We start from the raw sequence: 287 nt of genomic DNA, 5'->3' as shown, positions 1-287 counted from the left end.
TATTTGGCGAAGAAGGATGGCTGTACGACACTGTGATGAAGATACGCGTTCTGTCCGCGATTACTTCAAAGAAAACATATTTAAGCTACGTGAAGTGTACAAGGAGCTATGTTTTGGAGATGAAGTTATCGAGTTGATGGGAGAGTTGTGTTCCCTGAAACCGTTTTGATTATTTCACGCGAGTGAAACACATGTCCGCTCTTGATGTTTGAGAGTGCAGCGCAGAACTTCTGTTTATGATCTGTTATAATCTGTCAAAACAGGCAATAAAGACAAAACAAAAGTGG

The sequence above is a fragment of the Amblyomma mixtum genome, chromosome 5 (assembly GCF_055824585.1).
Source record: "Amblyomma mixtum isolate Tamu chromosome 5, ASM5582458v1, whole genome shotgun sequence".
NCBI lineage: Eukaryota > Metazoa > Arthropoda > Arachnida > Ixodida > Ixodidae > Amblyomma > Amblyomma mixtum.
The sequence above is the reverse complement of the archived record's forward strand: the minus strand, read 5'-3'. Positions refer to the sequence as shown.